Below are 14,355 nucleotides of genomic sequence, written 5' to 3'. Positions count from 1 at the left end.
GGGCTAACGCCGGAATATAAAGCTCTTAACTACTGTGCTACAAAGTACACTAACACCCATAAACTACCTATGTACCCCTAAACCGAGGCCCCCCCACATCGCAAACCCTCTAATAAAAATTTTTAACCCCCTAATCTGCCGACCGGACACCGCCGCCACCTACATTATAGCTATGAACCCCTAATCTGCTGCCCCTAACATCGCCAACACCTATATTATATTTATTAACCCCTAATCTGCCCCCCCAACGTCGCCTCTACCTAACTACAATTATTTACCCCTAATCTGCCGACCGGACCTCACCGCCACTATAATAAATGTATTAACCCCTAAACCGCCACACTCCCGCCTCGCAAACACTATAATAAATTGTATTAACCCCTAATCTGCCCTCCCTAACATCGCCGCCACCTACCTACAATTATTAACCCCTAATCTCCTGCCCGCAACGTCGCCGCTACTATAATAAATGTATTAACCCCTAAACCTAAGTCTAACCCTAACCCTAACACCCCCCTAACATAAAAATAATTTAAATAAAACTAAATAATATTCCTATTATTAAATAAATTAATCCTATTTAAAAATACTTACCTATAAAATAAACCATAAGATAGATACAATATAACTAATAGTAACATTGTAGCTATTTTAGGATTTATATTTATTTTACAGGCAACTTTGAATTTATTTTAACTAGGTACAATAGCTATTAAATAGTTATTAACTATTTAATAGCTACCTAGTTAAAATAATTACAAAATTACTTGTAAACTAAATCCTAACCTAAGTTACAATTAAACCTAACACTACACTATCATTAGATTAATTAATTAAATAAATTAACTACAATTACCCACAATTACATTTAATTAAATAAATCTATAATACAAAAAAACACTAAATTACAGAAAATAAAAAAATATTACAAGAAGTTTAAACTAATTACACCTAATCTAAGCCCCCTAATAAAATAATAAAGCCCCCCAAAATAAAAAAAATTCCTACCCTATTCTAAATTACAAAGTAATCAGCTCTTTTACCAGCCCTTAAAAGGGCTTTTTGCAGGGCATTGCCCCAAAGTAATCAGCTCTTTTACCTGTAAAAAAAAATACAACCCCCCAACATTAAAACCCACCACCCACATACCTCTACTCTAACCCACCCAATCCCTCCTTAAAAAAAAATAACACTAACCCCCTGAAGATCTCCCTACCTTGAGCCATCTTCACCCAGCCGAGCCAAATTCTTCATCCAATCCAGGCAATGTGGTCCTCCATCCGGGCGAAGTCTTGATCCAAGCGGCAAAGAAGAGGTCCTCCATCCGGGCGATGTCTTCCTCCAAGCGGCATCTTCTATCTTCTTTCTTCTGGCTCCATCTTCAGACCGCCGATGCGGAACATCCACCTTCCCCGACGGACTAACGCAGAATGACGGTTCCTTTATGGGACGTCATCCAAGATGGCGTCCCTCCAATTCCGATTGGCTGATAGGATTCTATCAGCCAATCTGAATTAAGGTAGGAAAAATCTGATTTGCTGATTCAGTCAGCTAATCATATTGAGCTTGCATTCTATTGGCTGATTGGAACAGCCAATAGAATGCGAGCTCAATCCGATTGGCTGATTGGATCAGCCAATCGGATTAAACTTCAATCTGATTGACTGATTGAATCAGCCAATCAGATTTTTCCTACCTTAATTCCGGATGCAGTGAAGGCAAACGGAGCATTACAAAAAAAAATCCAAAAAAACGCCCACAATAAGTATTAAAAAAAAAACCCTAAGTTCCCACAATAAGTATTTAAAAAAAAAATAAAATAAAAAAAAATTACCGCCCATATGAAGTATTAAGAAAAAAATAAACTAACCGCCCACACAAAGTTTTAAGAAGAAAAAAACAATTATTTAAAGGGACACTCAGATACAGCTTGTAATTTTAAACAACTTTCCAATTTACGTCCATTAAAAAAAATGTGCACATTCTTTTATATTTACACTCTTTTTTAGTCACCAGCTCCTACTGAGCATGTTCAAGAATTCACAGACTATACGTATATGCATTTGTTATTGGCTGATTGCTATCACATGGTACAGTGGGAGTGGAAATATACATAACTGGTCCTTTAATAAAATTATTAACCCCTAAAAGCCGCAAACCCCAACATCGCAAACTACCTAATACATCTATTAACCCCTAAACCGCAAACCCTCCACAAAGCATTAAACCTAATTTACCTACTAACTCCTACACCGCCAAACCCCACAACGCAAAAAACTAATTTAATAACTAAGCCCCCTAACCTAACCTAACACCCCCTAAATTAACCCCTTAATTACAATAAAAATAAACTACATTACAATAAAAAATACAAAAAAAATACATTACATTTAATCTAATTACAAAAAATAAAAAAAATAATAAACACATTATCCAAAATAAAAAAATTAAACCTAATCCCTATGAAAATAAAAAGCCCCCAAAATAAAAACACCCCCTAATCTAATGCTAAACTACCAATAGCCCTTAAAAGGGCTTTTTTTGTAGGACATTGCCCTAAGTTAAATGGCTCTTTTACATTAAAAATAAACAAAGTCCCCCTCTAACAGTAAAACCACCCACCCACCAAATCCCCCAAAATAAAAAACTAACACTAATAAACCTAATCTAACCATTGCCATAAAAAGGGCATTTGTATGGGCATTGCCCTTAAAAGGGCATTTAGCTCTTTTTTTCACTGCCCATAAAGGGCATTCAGCTCTTTTTCCAAATGCCCAGAAAAACCCTAAGTTAAAAAATAAAAAAAAAACTAACACTAAAGCCCCAAATAGGTACTCACGGTTTCAGAAGTCGGGTGGAGAAGGTCTTCTTCCAGGAGGGTCCATCATTTTCATCCACAGCGAAGGCGGCACGGAGCAGAGATCCGGAGAGGTCTTCCCAGAAGTGGCGATCCTCGGCGCCAGTCATCAGTGGCGCTCCTCGGGGACGGTGGTCCTCGACGAAGGCATGGAGGTTTCTCTTCATGCGATTGCTGCACACTGCTGCACACTGAAGAAAAAATTCAAGGTATTTATTGGGGTACCATGAATTCCTATTGGCTGAAATTTTCAAAATCAGCCAATAGGATGAGAGCTACTGAAATTTTATTGGCTGATTTGAACAGTCAATAGGATTTCAGTAGCTCTCATTCTATTGGCTGTTTTGAAAAATTCAGCAGCCAATAGAATGAGAGCTACTGAAATCTTATTGGCTGATTTCCGAGGACCGCCACCGCCGAGGATCGCCGCTGCAGAGGACCACCGCGGCCGCCGAGGAATGCCACCAAGGATCGCCACATCTGGGAAGACCGCTCCGGACCTCCACTCCGCGCCGCCTTTGCTATGGATGAAGATGATGGACCCGCCTGGAAGAAGACCTTCTCCGCCTGACTTCTGAAACCGTGAGTACCTATATGGGGCTTTGGTGTTAGTTTTTTTTTTTTTTTTTAAATATATATTTTTTTTATTTTTTAACTTAGGGTTTTCCTGGGCACTTTGAAAAAGAGCTGAATGCCATTTTAAGGGCAATGAAAAAGAGCTAAATGCCCTTTTAAGGGCAATGCACATACAAATTCCCTTTTCAGGGCAATGGGTAGTTTAGTTTTTTTTAGTGTTAGGTTTTTTATTTTGGGGGGTTTGGTGGGTGGAGGTGTTTTACTGTTAGGGAGGATTTTGTTTATTTTTAATGTAAAAGAGCTGTTTAACTTAGAACAATGCCCTACAAAAAGCCCTCTTAAGGGTTATTGGTAGTTTAGCATTAGATTAGGGGGTGTTTTTATTTTGGGGGGCTTTTTTATTTTCATAGGGATTAGGTTTATTTTTTTATTTTGGATAATGTGTTTATTTTTTTCTGTATTTATATTTTTTATTTTTTGTATTTACAACATATAGACTGCCCTCTGGGCAGACTTACCAACTAGTAAATATATAACTATCTTATTAATAGATCATAGGTAAGATCAACCTTAGCATAACATTTTATTATCTATCCATAAATGCATATAGCTATATAGAACTAGTGAATAAGGTTGATGGTTGTGGAGCACAAAAAAAATCGCTTTCGCTAAAGCAATATTCGCGCTCCACTTTGTAATACCAATGCACGCAAATGTGTGCTGGTATTATGAGTTAGGTGCAATGCGAACACAATGTCACATTCACATTGCACTGAAGCATTGCACTCATGAGAGCGCACTTCCATAGGCTCTAATATGTATATACACATATAAACACATAAAATCTATGTATATAAGTAAATGTAGTTTCTTCTTGCAAAAATGGCCGGAAATATGTATTTTATTTTATTTTATTTTGAAACAATTTGCAAAAAATTTGCCAACCCTATCACCAAAACTAAGAAATCACGCTTGTGATCTGGAGTTAGTATAAGTTGACTTACCTTTTATTATCTCCCATTGTTTCTTTGTGCCCATATGATTATCCCAGAGATCTTTTGATGGATTTGCCACAGACATAAAAAACTGTTTTTTTATTGATTAAATATCTGTAACTCTTTCAGTTTATATTTTTTTCCATTTACTTAAGAAAGCATTGATTTCATCTCAGAGAACTACTTTATCGGACTCCCACAAGATTTATGTTTTTTGTAAATACTGTTTGTTGAGCATTATATAATGTCTCCATGTTGAAATCAAACATTTCTTTAGGATTAGTGTACAAAAACATTGAAAAAAGAAGTTGTTACTTCTGCATTTATCAATTTTATCATTACATAAGAAGATTTCTCACTAGAGGGTGGGTTAAAGTGTATATATATATATATATATATATATATAACATTTATTACATAAAACATGGAATTATAAACATATGCGCATAAAATAGAAATAAATATAGCAAAAATAATCAAAGGGATACCAATGATAAAAAATAAGTAAAAAAAATATGATAAGATGTGCAAACAATGTGAAATAAATGTGTCCAACAAATTACCAATAAATGTAAAAATGAAAAAAAAATGTATATATAAATGTTTCCAAAAAAATTGTGAAAAATATATAAATATATGTATTGAATTCTGATAAAAATAGCTCAATATATAGCGTTGTGAACCAAGTGATAAATAATCCAAGTGATGTAAATAAATCCTCAGATTTCTTCAAAGCGTGTTAGTGTCTATGCAGAATGAAAGAAAAACAACCCTTTTAAGGGCAATGCCCATACAAATGCCCCATATAGGGGCAATGGTTAGCTTAGTTTTTTTTTTAGTGTTATTTTTTTTTTTTTGGGGGGGGGGTTAGGTGGGTGGTGGTTTTACTGTTAGGGGTTAATTTTTTTTTTTTTTTTTTTAATATATTTTTTATTAAGGTTCATCAAACATTACAAAGAGAATGGAACATCCATCAATACACAACAATGACACAGAGTTTCCAATGACAGTGATAATTACATAATCAGTGATGAAAGATTAGGGTGATCGGTAAACTAACTATACATAATGAAAGCTAATCTTAAAACCCTTATAATCTCCAGTCATTTAGGAAGGTTATAGAGAATGAATGGTCCCTTATCGGGCATCTTATCAAAGATAGAACCCGATTTTCCATTTTTTTTTATCCCCTTCAAAACAAATGTAAAACATTTTTTATACTGATAGGTATACGTGCCAGAAGGTTCTGGCGGAAAGAAAAAGGGGGGAAGAAGAAGAAGAAAGAAAGGGAGAGAGGGGAGGGAGGGAAAAAAAAAAAAAAAAAAAAAAAAAAAACCCAGCCAAAGGCACTATATGGTTTTGTTCCAATATGCAATTATAAGTTCATAAGTTTCTAATTTATGACTTTTCAGGTAGTGATATCTCTCGAGTAGTAGCAGATCTTCCACCTGATTGCGCCATTCTTGTTCAGAGGGGGTCGTTTGTGATTTCCAATATTTTGGAATAATCTTTTTAGCTGCTGTCAACATCAGCAGGAACAGTGCTTGTTTACCCCTTGCTGAAAGCTGGGGCATGGAGCAGAATAGTAATGTTTCGGGCACTAACGAGACCGTTGCGCCCAATATTTCCGACATGGCCTGGAACACCCCACTCCAGAAACCCTTCAAGTGTGGGCAGCTCCACCAGATGTGAAGGAGAGAGCCTATCTCTCCACACCCTCGCCAGCAGGTGTTGGTTGCGCCAGGAAACATTTTGCTCAATCTCAATGGTGTCAGGTACCATCGGACCGCTAATTTGATGTGAATTTCTTGTATCCTAGCCGACACTGACGAGCGTTTAATGAGTTTAAATGCTCTCGACCAAATCTCGGGGTCTATATTTTGATTAAGTTCCCGTTGCCATGAAATTGTATATGAAGGGAGGGGGGCAGTGGGGGGGGGCAACAGTAAGTTTGTACAATTTGGATATCAAGTGGCTAGGATGATTAGGTTGTATACAGAGCTTTTCGAATTGTGTGAGGGCTCTCCCAAAGTCTGGTCTGTGTTTGTGATGTGAAATATAATGGATTAGTTGGTTGTAATGAAGCCATGAGGAGAAGATTCCCCCATGGGTCTCTGCCAGAGTCTGCTGTGTTTTCAGCTTGCCCCCTTCTGAGATGAAACAGATAGAGCCGTCTCTGAGGGGGTATGGGGTCGAGAATTTATTTTTCAGTTTATGATAGGGAAGGTCTACGTTCTCAAGCAGCGGGGAGAGCGGGCCAAATCTAGAAGAGATATGTGTCGTAGTAGAGAGTATTTTGTCCCACTCTAGTAAGATATGCATCGTGATGGAGTACTGTTGTATGTGTTTGAGCCTCTGTTGTGTAGGCGTCCAAGCTAGTGTTGCTACATTATTTACCTTGAAAATATCCCTGTCTAGTTGAAGCCAGATCTTGTTGTCAGAATTGTGTGCCCATTCTGCTATGTGACGGAGTACAATTGCTTGTTTATAAGCCGTAAGGTTTGGAATCCCCAACCCTCCATTATCCCTGGGAAGATATTGTGTTTTCCTTGGGACTCTAGGGCTAGTGCCAGCCCATATGAACTGATCTATTATCTTTTGCAGTTGGGGGAGATAGTTATCTGGGAGCTGTATGGGTAGCACCTGCATCAGGTATAGGATACGGGGGAGGACATTCATTTTTATGACCCCTATCCTGCCTAGCCAGGACAGAGGTTTGTTTCTCCAGGAGGATAAGTCCCGTGCTATATCATTTTTCAGGGGGCTATAATTAAATTTGAATAAGTCTTGAATATTGGTGGTCAGGTGAACACCCAAATATTTCAGTGTACATGTTGCCCAAGGGACTCCATAGGTGTCTTTAATGTTCTGTAGAATTGTGGAGGACGTGTTAATGTTCAATATTTCTGATTTTGAGATATTAAGTTTAAAGTTAGAAACCCTGCCATACGCTTCCAGTTCCGATAACAGTTCAGGCACTGAGCTCTCTGCCTCAGTCAGGGAGAAAAGAATGTCATCAGCGTATAGCGCTTGTTTATGTTCCAATTGGCCTATTTTGAGGCCTTTAATGTTACTGTTGTTTCTAACCTTCTGGGCTAAGATTTCAATAGAGATGGCAAAGAGCAGGGGCGACAATGGGCACCCCTGCCTTGTGCCGTTGTTTATAAGAAAGGGTTCTGACAAGGTGTTGTTAACTCTTATTCTCGCGTTGGGGTTGGAGTACAGGGCAAAGGACATATTTAAAAAGGGTTCTGGTATTCCCATCTCAACCATAGCTCGACGCAGAAAAGACCAACGAACCCTGTCGAAGGCCTTCTCCGCGTCTGATGAAAAGAGGACTAGGGGTGTGCCGGAAGCCTTAGCGAAGTTAATAAGATGGATAGTTTTAATGACATTATCTCTGGCTTCCCGACCCGGGATAAATCCAGACTGGTCGCCAGAAATCAGATTAGGGAGGTATTTATTTAATCTAGTGGACAGGATTTTCGCTAGGATTTTCATATCCGTATTAATGAGAGAGATGGGTCGGAAGTTCTCGGGTTTAGTCGGTGGTTTTCCCGGTTTGGGGAGAACAGTGATATGGGCCTCTAATAGGTTCTTAGATAGGGATGGATGTTTTCTCAGGTTATTAAATAGTTTTAGGAGATGAGGGGCCAAAACGTCTGATAGTTTCTTGTAATATCCCATAGTGTAACCGTCTGGCCCCGGGCTCTTCCCGGATGGGGAATCTTTGATAGCTTGTTTTACTTCCTCAAGTGTGATAAGTGATTCTAAGTGTGATTTCTCTTCCTCATTTAAGGTGTGCAGATCTAATCCCTGAAAGTAGCTGTCAAATTGGTCTACATGTTCTGGAGGAGAGTCTGCTCCCTGTACCCGTTCCCCCAGCCGCTGGATATTGTACAATGTGTTATAGTATTGTCTAAAAGTGGATGCTATATTTTTATTGCTTTTTATTAGATGGCCCTCCGAAGATTGAAGGTGATGGATGTAAGTGGACAGTTGCTTTCTCCGCAAACATCTGGCCAGCACCCTGCCTGGCTTGTCCCCACCCTCATAGTAATATTGCCTCAGATGGAGAGCGTTACGTTGATGTATCTTTATTAAATGTGCTTTGAGGTCAGCTCTAGTTTTAACAAGATCATCTCTAATTGTGTCATTTGATGTATTGTGTTTATGAGCCCTTTCCAGGGTGCCTATTCTATTCAGGAGATATGTATGTTTCTCTCTAGCTTGCTTAAGGATTCTCGCTCTTCGTTTGATAAATATACCGCGCATAACGGATTTATGGGCTTCCCATTCGCACTGTATTGAGGCCGTCGAGTTACCATTTAACAAAAAGTACTCTGTGACGTCTCTGTTCAACTCTGCAAGCGCAATGGGGTCATCTAAAAGGGACTCATCCAACCTCCAGATTTTAGTTGTAATAGGAAGATCCGGCCATTGAACCGAGCATGTTACTGGGGCGTGATCGGTCCAGGTAATCTGACCAATCTCACAATGGTTAGTCAGTGATAAACCATCTGCGTCAGTAAATATATGGTCGATCCTAGAGTAGCAGTTATGTGGGGGAGAATAGTAAGTGTAGTCTTTAGTCTGTGGGTGTAATGTCCTCCAAGTATCGTGCAATTGGAGGTTGTGGAATATGTTCTTTATTGTTTTTAGTTTGGATCTAGGGATGGACGAGACTCCTCTAGAGGAGTCAAGCCCAGGCTCAAAGGCCAAGTTGAAGTCCCCTGCTAGAAACAGGGTTCCTTTGACCCGGTCCAGGATTAAGTTTGAAATTTTTCTAAAGAAGGCGGTGTGTGCCTGGTTTGGGGTGTAAATGTTCAACAGAGAAAGATGTTGACCAAACAGTTGTCCCGTCATAAGGATATACCGACCCTCGGGGTCTTTGTCAATTTGTGTGACCTGAAAGGGGAGAGATCTATGAATTAGGACACCTACTCCTCCCTTTTTTTTTGGTCCTGAGGCAAAACTGGCTATGGGAAATTGAGGGGTGAGCCACCTGGGTTCTTTACCCTTCTGAAAGTGTGTTTCCTGGATCATGAGAATCTGACTCCTTAATCTGGAGAATTCTCTACTAGCTATTGATCTTTTGCCAGGACTATTGAGACCTTTGACATTTATAGTGGAGATTTGCAGATTATGCTCCTGAAATCTACTCATTTTACCCGCCATGACTGTGAAAAAAAAAAAAAAAAAAAAAAAAAAAAAACGGGGAAGGGAGGGGGGCTTGGATGGGGCAAGTAAACTATATGTGAGAAAGCTAAAGAAAGAGTTAATTAAGGGAGAGCCCTCCCAGCAGTCAGGAAAGAAGAGGGTTCAAGAGTGAAAAAAGAGGAAAAAGGGAAGAACTCCTTTCTAAAGTACGAGGAGAAGAGAAGAAGGGTAGAGGCACCTGGGGGAAGTATCTCCTTGTCCGGCTTGTAAAGGTGTCAGTGTTATATAGTATTTATTCTATAAGGCATGTAACTTATTCTAATAAAAGGGGGTAGGGCGGGAGGGGAAATGAGATATGACTGGAAAGGAAATGGAGCAGAGAATGGTAGAGTTGGAGGAGAGGATGTTGGGGGAGGAAGACGAGAATGGAGAAGGAAAGGTAATGTAGGTATTGGAAGAGGGGGAGAGAGTAGAGCAGAGATCCACTGATTCAATTGTCTTTTATGAACAAAAGTGGAACCTGTCCTCTAATTTTGTCCCTGGTTGAGGCAGGGTATACCATGTATGGATCTGGAGGGTCCATCAGAATATAAATCCGGATAAACATGAACACTTAAATAACATTTCAATTACTATATAAGAAACAAGTATAAACTTTTATCAATCCTCTAGTCAGCATTTTCAAGATACTTAGAACGTTTAAGGTTACTTTGGTGATCCTGGTTTAGTAGGTATCTGATCTATACACAAGGGAAGGTAGAGGATGGATAAGGAAGAGAAGGGTAGGGGATTGGGGGGAATGGAAGGAAGGGCAGGAAGGATGGGAAAGGGGGGTGAGGGGACGTAGGTAATTAGAGGGAGCAGCGAGGGAAAAGGGAGGGAGGGGGGGGGGGGGTATGGAGAGAAGCAAGTTTAACTGTCCCTTTTAGTTAGCAATGGGACGTGTCCCCCCCAATTGACCACATTGTGTAATAAGATAGACCACTAAAAGGTCTATAGAGCACTTAAAATATATACCAAGTTAAACATATGCAATGAGCAAAAAGAAAGAACAACAACATTTCAACGATTCATACAGAAAACAACAACAAGGAAAAAAAAAAAACAAATAAAATATTGTTGGAAGGACATTATATTGAAGAAGAATTTGTTGGGCCTATAAACAGCCCTTAGCACAAAAAGGATACGGTTTCCTGTAATAAAAGAACTTTAATGTCCCTTATCAAGGTGTCCAAAGTATAAGCTTTGAGATCTGTCCACTACAGCCAAGCAATGAGTGGGAACCAGATCATGCTCTTTAAGTTTTGTTGTTTCCTTGTTTCTCCAATTATCCTGCCTTCCTTTCCTATATCTGTTTCTCTCTCTGCTCTTTATCCGTAATTTTGAGCAGCAGAGATTCACAAAGAGGGTCCCTTTAGCAGGAAAAAGATTGGTCACGGGCCCCAGAGGGACCGCTCATCTTGAGAGTGTCTTATTCAGAGGGACTAGAAGAAGTCAGTGGTTCTCTTGTAGTTGGGAGGGCTGCACCTCCAGCTTCTTTTAAGACAAATGGAAATGAGAGGTCGTTGCAGAATGATTCAGGGTCATCGCCAGGTCGAAAGGTAGCTGATTTGTTCTTATAGGAGACTATGAGAGAAACAGGGAATCCCCACGTGTACTGTATTTTATGCCTCCTCAATGCAGAAGTTAAAGGAGCCATCTCTCTCCTTTTTTGCAGGGTAGATTGAGAGAGATCAGCAAATATAGAGATTTCCTCGCCTGCATGGTAGACAGGGTGTTTGGTCCTAGCGCAACGGAGGATTTCCTCTCTGTCTTTGTATCGTGAGAATTTTACTATAATGTCCCTTGGCGGTGCTTTTGGGGGAGGTTTAGGTCTAATAGCTCTATGAGCTCTTTCAATAGCAATGTCATCAGCAGCCTGGTTGTCTTTAATGATTTTAAATAAAGCTTGAAGGTAGCCTTCTATGGCAGGGGGGAAAACAGTCTCTGAGACCCCCCTTATTCGCAAATTATTGCGGCGGCACCTATTTTCTAGGTCTTCTAGCTTGTCGGTTAGAGCATTGATTTTATGTGTGTGTTCAGTTAATTGTATGGTGTTTGTCTGGGCCTGTTTTTCTGTGGCTGCCTGTTTTTCCTCCAGGGTGACAACCCTCTGGTCGAGAGCTCCAATGTCCCTGCGAAGATCCCCAAACAGATTCCTCATCTCCTGCATAACTTCCTTAATGTCCTCTTTTGAGGAAAGGTGTGTAATGTCCCTTTTAGTGAGATACATATCTGTAGGGTTCTCCTCAAACTGCATCTGGATAGAGCTAGATGGTAAGGGGGATGGTATTTCAGCTGAGTGTGTAGGCGTAGGGGCCTCTGCTGGTTTAAGGTAATGGTTTAAGGTTTTGTTAGCTATGGGTTTATCAGCTTTGTTATGCTTCTTGCAAGGCATTACATTGGTGGCAGGATGCATACAACGCAAGCAAAAAAGAAAGAATGCTGTTATATTACCAAGCAAATGGTGTTGCAAGCTCCCTAAGTGTGTCTTGACAGTTGAGATATATATATATTAGTGGAGGGAGATCTGGCTTCTACGTTGGTGTAACTAAGAGAGTGTCCGGTTGCAATTTGTAATGTGCAGTTAGTGCACTTGTTCTTTATTCTGAGGCCGTGAGGGAGAGTAAATGAGATGGAAACTGTCAGGCCTTCAATCGTTCTTTATGTCCCCCAGAGTATGTTCAGCTAACTTCAGAATGGTGCCTAAGAGGCCCCCCGGCCTGCTGCGCAGGCTCCCTACTTGTGAAATGCCTCACGGGGTGTTATTGATCTGGGATGTTTAGACCCCGATCCAGTGATGCAGGCCCCCAGTGTAAAAAAAATGCCAGGTACTCACTTTTTATTATTCAGAGTGCCGCCTTACTTTGCTTGATCCGATCTGTCCTGTGGTCTGCTGCAAGCACTATGGTAGCGGGTGGCTACGTGGAAGCAAGATGGCGGCCAGCAGAGCCGCAATAAACACAGCTTGCCCGGAGTTTAAACCGGTGTTCAATTGCTTAGCGCAGAGTTCTCCTCTCAGTGCTGGGTTGGTCCGGGTGTGCGATAGGTTCTTGGCATGTGCGGTAGGTAATCTAACGGGCCCGACAGTGATTATGGTTCCGGGGCTACCAGCTGTTCTTCCCTCCGATATCTTTCTGTTCCGTTATCCCGCCGTCTTGGGAAAAGGTTAGGAAGCAGTGTAAGGAGGGTTGTGGTGGGCTTTAAAAGTTTCAAGGGGACAGTTAGAGGAGATTTAGGAGTTAGTTACATGCCCCTAGAGCTATTTTTACCGGGAAAGGAGATGGGAGCTCTAGCAAAAAGCAGCCATCATCCAGCGTGGCTAAGCTCCGCCCCCAGGGGTTAATTTTTAGGTTTTTTTTATGTAAGAGTGCTAATTGCTTCAGGGTAATGCCCTACAAAAGGCCATTTTAAGGGCTATTGGTAGTTTATTTTGGGGTGGCTTTTTTGTTTTTATAGGGATATTAGATTAGGTTTAATTTTTTTTCTGTATTTTTAGATTTTTTTATTTTTTGTAATATTTTATTTTTTATTTTAACTTAAAGGGATATTCCAGCCAAAAATGTAAAATACATGGGTGCATTTCGGTATTGAACAGATGCAATTTTGTAATATACATGCATTAACAAAAATGCTTCTAATAAAAGCTATAGCTGCTTCAAAAGTGTATTTAAGTATGAACCGTGCACCAGCATTTTAAACCCAGCACTTGCTCGGAGAGCCTAAAGTGCTTGTAGCATCTGGTAATGACACAATTTGTTAATTGCTTACATGATACAAGCCCCACTGGTGTTCTGAGCAGCTGCAGTATTTAAAATGTAGGTGCAGTGACAATATCTAGCTATGCTTCACATGCACATGCAGAGAAAAATACTAACACTAAATCAGTGATAACTTTTACTACAAACATTTTTGCCAATACATGTATATTGCAAATATGTTTCTATTCAAAGATGTAATAAATCTATGTGCATTTAAATTTTGACTGGAATGTCCCTTTAATTTTAGTATTTTTTTATGTACTGTTAGGATTTTTTTATTTTAATTTTAAATTAGGATTTTTTTTATTTTGGTAATCTTTAATTAATAAATTAGTAAGATAGTCTTTTTTATTTTATGTAATTGGGGTTAACTTAGGGGGTGTTAGGTTAGGGGGCTTAGTGATTAGAATAATACTTTGCGTTGTGGGGGGGTGGGGGTTTAGGGGTTAAAAGGTTAATTAGGTAGACTGAGTTAAAGGGGGTTGGCGGTTTAGGGGTTAATAGTGTTAATTTGTAGATTGTGTTGTGGGGCTTTGGCGGTTTAGTGGTGAATAGTGTTAATAGGTAGGTAGATTGTGTTGTGGGGAGTTGGCAGATTAGGGTTTAATAATCTTAATAGGTAGATTGCGGTGTGGGGGTTGGTTGATTAGTGGCTAATAGTGTAATTAGATACTTTGCGTTGTGGGTGGGTGGGGCGGATTAGGGGTTAATAACTTTATTAGATACTTTGGGATTTGGGGTTGGCAGATTAGGGGTTAATACATTATATTTAGTTATTGCGGTGGGGGGAGTTATTGCGGTGGGGGGATTTCGGTTGGCAGGTAGATATTGCGCATTCGTTAGGTTTTGTTAATACTTTCAGGGAGTTATGGTGCTCATATACTCAGTGCTAAGCTTGCTGCGCCTGCCTATGTGTGGCAAGGTGAAAATGTAATAAAATTTCTCTATTTTCACTGCGTAAATCCTT

This window comes from Bombina bombina, chromosome 5, assembly GCF_027579735.1.
Source record: "Bombina bombina isolate aBomBom1 chromosome 5, aBomBom1.pri, whole genome shotgun sequence".
Taxonomy (NCBI): Eukaryota; Metazoa; Chordata; class Amphibia; order Anura; family Bombinatoridae; genus Bombina; species Bombina bombina.
The sequence above is the reverse complement of the archived record's forward strand: the minus strand, read 5'-3'. Positions refer to the sequence as shown.